General features: G+C 47.2%; 1 non-coding gene across 1 annotated transcript; it reads left to right on the forward strand.

The window, feature by feature from the left end:
• Nucleotides 1-1,685: 1,685 nt before the first annotated feature.
• On the forward strand, nt 1,686-1,757 carry TRNAH-GUG (transfer RNA histidin (anticodon GUG)). Its single transcript has one exon. It is a non-coding gene; the product is annotated as a tRNA-His (tRNA).
• The last annotated feature ends 1,840 nt before the right edge of the window (nt 1,758-3,597 follow it).

Genomic DNA, 3,597 nt, shown 5'->3' on the forward strand with positions numbered 1-3,597 from the left:
TCCTGTGAAAAAAAGCGTTCTTAGACACAGTGAGGAGTTTTTGGGGATAATGGGAAAATCATTTCCAACTAAATGACAGGAATTTCTTAGTCCAATCATGAGGTGTGCTAGGCTTTTTTATACTGTGGCGGAAAGAGAGAGAGTATAACAGTCATTATAAATAAAGGGCCAAGGAAGTGACAGTTAATGGAAGGAACAATTTGCACATAGTTTTAGAATGTGGTCAGGAGGAGGACAATGTGCTTACACATATGAAACATTAGAAGGTAGACATTATGGAAGCACATATATTTCTTTATTTTTATTGTATTTGGGGAGAGGGGGTTAATATAGCACGTACAATGTGGAAAAGTGCTTTCCATAGCACCTTGCAGGTGGGCGACATCTAGAGCTGTGCAGTAGCCACCCATGCCCCAGACGTCAAAGAGAACAAGAAGTTACACATGTTGGAAGTGAGGGTGAGACATTGAGGAGATATGATCCCCGTATGAAGCCGAGAGAAGGAGGAGGCGTGAACGTGCATCCATGTATGCGGGCGAGACAGGAAGGAGCGTTGGTCATGCATCCCTGCATGAGGGTGGGACAGGGAGGAGATATGATCCCCGTATGAAGCCGAGAGAAGGAGGAGGCGTGAACGTGCATTCATGTATGCAGGCGAGAAGGGAAGGAGCATTGGTCATGCATCCCTGCATGAGGGTGAGACAGGGAGGAGATATGATCCCCGTATGAAGCGGAGAGAAGGAGGAGGCGTGAACGTGCATCCATGTATGCGGGCGAGACAGGAAGGAGCATTGGTCATGCATCCCTGCATGAGGGTGAGACAGGGAGGAGATATGATCCCCGTATGAAGCCGAGAGAAGGAGGAGGCGTGAACGTGCATCCATGTATGCGGGCGAGACGGGAAGGAGCATTGGTCATGCATCCCTTCCTGAGGGTGAGACAGGGAGGAGATAAAATCCCCGTATGAAGCCGAGAGAACGAGGAGACATGAACGTGCATCCATGTATGCGGGCGAGAAGGGAAGGAGCATTGGTCATGCATCCCTGCATGAGGGTGAGACAGGGAGGAGATAAAATCCCTGTATGAAGCCAAGAGAACGAGGCGGCATGAACATGCATCCTTGTATGCAGGTGTGACATGGAGTCATCATGAACATGCATCCCTTTATAAGGACATAACATGGAGGACGCATGAACATGAATGCCTGAATTTTATGGTGGTGGCCTTCGGGTGATTTGGCACGTGCAATTGGTGAAGAGCACTTCTCCTGCGCAAAAAAATAAATTTACTATTAGCACCCCGGAGGGAGCCTCTGCACTTCTTATAGGGAGAAAACTCTGCAATGGAAGGGGACAGGGTCAATAACAGCTGTAAACTCTCACAAGACCATCACTGCTCTCACACTTTCCTGCTCTCAGGCTGGCGGGCCATTATCGGCCCTGGCTGCCGCACCATTGCCAGGTTTGTGTAACTATATTATTTCTAATTGGCTCCACTTTGATGACTTTCATTTGGATTCTGACTTGATTATTGAGATCTTAAATAAGTGACTGGGGATCAGGTGTCCTCTTATTCTCATGGATAACATCACAACCAACCTTTAATTCAAACATGAGTCATGACATCACAGATGGAGTACAGCTTATGATAGAGGTGGAACGTCACATTGTAGCCCCAAGTAGCTCGCCGTGATCGTATAGTGGTTAGTACTCTGCGTTGTGGCCGCAGCAACCTCGGTTCGAATCCGAGTCACGACATTGCGGTGAGGCAATGTCACGGCAGTTGGGCAGATATTTTAGAATTTCCATTAATACATTGGCAATCTCTGTGGAGGACTGAAACAATTCGATATGTCCTGTTACTGTTATGAACCTTTTGTTTCTTTAATGCTCTTTGCACACTTTTTCATCGGCTGACTGTAATGTATTTCAACCAAATCTAATTAAGAGCGCATTATGTGGTGACATTTGCAGTACATGAAACATTATAACACTGCCATTTACGTCAATAACCACTAGCTTGATTAAGACATATGTATTGCAGCGACAGTATTTCCCAGTTACAAATGGGAATAAAAACAACATCCGCGAGGGATTGAACCAACGACATTTAACTGATGTTGCCAATGGAGCGCGTTACAGAGAGAGCGAGGTCCCGCCTTTACAGTCACACGCTGATGATAATACAGATGTTTAAATAAACAGGCATATCTGTGGACTTGTGGTCTTTCTACATTGGGACTCATAGTCTAGTCCTAGGCTATTGTAGGCACTGGCGTATCTTTTAGTGGAATGAGAGGCATTCTGTAGTCGCGTGAAAGGACCTTTCAAGTCAATCTGATCTGTATTGTCCTGTGAAAAAAAGCGTTCTTAGACACAGTGAGGAGTTTTTGGGGATAATGGGAAAATCATTTCCAACTAAATGACAGGAATTTCTTAGTCCAATCATGAGGTGTGCTAGGCTTTTTTATACTGTGGCGGAAAGAGAGAGAGTATAACAGTCATTATAAATAAAGGGCCAAGGAAGTGACAGTTTATGGAAGGAACAATTTGCACATAGTTTTAGAATGTGGTCAGGAGGAGGACAATGTGCTTACACATATGAAACATTAGAAGGTAGACATTATGGAAGCACATATATTTCTTTATTTTTATTGTATTTGGGGAGAGGGGGTTAATATAGCACGTCCAATGTGGAAAAGTGCTTTCCATAGCACCTTGCAGGTGGGCGACATCTAGAGCTGTGCAGTAGCCACCCATGCCCCAGACGTCAAAGAGAACAAGAAGTTACACATGTTGGAAGTGAGGGTGAGACATTGAGGAGATATGATCCCCGTATGAAGCCGAGAGAAGGAGGAGGCGTGAACGTGCATCCATGTATGCAGGCGAGAAGGGAAGGAGCATTGGTCATGCATCCCTGCATGAGGGTGAGACAGGGAGGAGATATGATCCCCGTATGAAGCCGAGAGAAGGAGGAGGCGTGAACGTGCATCCATGTATGCGGGCGAGACAGGAAGGAGCGTTGGTCATGCATCCCTGCATGAGGGTGAGACAGGGAGGAGATATGATCCCCGTATGAAGCCGAGAGAAGGAGGAGGCGTGAACGTGCATCCATGTATGCAGGCGAGAAGGGAAGGAGCATTGGTCATGCATCCCTGCATGAGGGTGAGACAGGGAGGAGATATGATCCCCGTATGAAGCCGAGAGAAGGAGGAGGCGTGAACGTGCATCCATGTATGCGGGCGAGACAGGAAGGATTATTGGTCATGCATCCCTGCATGAGGGTGAGACAGGGAGGAGATATGATCCCCGTATGAAGCCGAGAGAAGGAGGAGGCGTGAACGTGCATCCATGTATGCGGGCGAGACGGGAAGGAGCATTGGTCATGCATCCCTTCCTGAGGGTGAGACAGGGAGGAGATAAAATCCCTGTATGAAGCCGAGAGAACGAGAAGACATGAACGTGCATCATTGTATGCGGGCGAGAAGGGAAGGAGCATTGGTCTTGCATCCCTGCATGAGGGTGAGACAGGGAGGAGATAAAATCCCTGTATGAAGCCAAGAGAACGAGGCGGCATGAACATGCATCCTTGTATGCA

This window comes from Ambystoma mexicanum (genome assembly GCF_040938575.1).
Source record: "Ambystoma mexicanum isolate Mex_15411 chromosome 12 unlocalized genomic scaffold, UKY_AmexF1_1 Mex_chr12_unloc.1, whole genome shotgun sequence".
Classification (NCBI taxonomy): domain Eukaryota; kingdom Metazoa; phylum Chordata; class Amphibia; order Caudata; family Ambystomatidae; genus Ambystoma; species Ambystoma mexicanum.